The 373-nt window shown below is 37.5% G+C and overlaps 1 protein-coding gene across 15 annotated transcripts in view; it reads right to left on the bottom strand.

The window, feature by feature from the left end:
* The window catches only part of LOC107265004 (heterogeneous nuclear ribonucleoprotein R), a gene marked incomplete in the record, with an annotated part of 39,617 nt that overhangs the window by 16,724 nt on the left and 22,520 nt on the right, over positions 1–373 (bottom strand).

The raw sequence follows: 373 nt of genomic DNA, 5'->3' as shown, positions 1-373 counted from the left end.
AAAAAAAAAAAAAAAAAAAAAAACAGAAAAAAACAAGAGGAAAAGTACCAAAAGCAAAAACACGAGTACAAACGGAAAGAAAAAAAAAAAATTCTCCCCACAAAGCTCGACTCTCTTCGGCAACGGAGCTAAGTGCCAAGACGCAATATATCTATTGACACTATGGACATGTGTATATATATCTATATATACATATATAGATAATTCTTCGGCCAAGCATTTTTTCCCATCTGTTCGAGTCGCAGATGACAAAGATACAAGATGAAATTTCGGCTCGTCCAACAGCAAAATATTAGTCTGCTCGTAAGGACGACCCCCGATTACGTATTTGATACAGAAGTATGTCGTCTGTCGTTAATGGCCGGAAGGGGGG

Source organism: Cephus cinctus, unplaced genomic scaffold (genome assembly GCF_000341935.2).
Source record: "Cephus cinctus unplaced genomic scaffold, Ccin1 Ccin1_scaffold0215, whole genome shotgun sequence".
NCBI lineage: Eukaryota > Metazoa > Arthropoda > Insecta > Hymenoptera > Cephidae > Cephus > Cephus cinctus.
The sequence above is the reverse complement of the archived record's forward strand: the minus strand, read 5'-3'. Positions and strand labels throughout refer to the sequence as shown.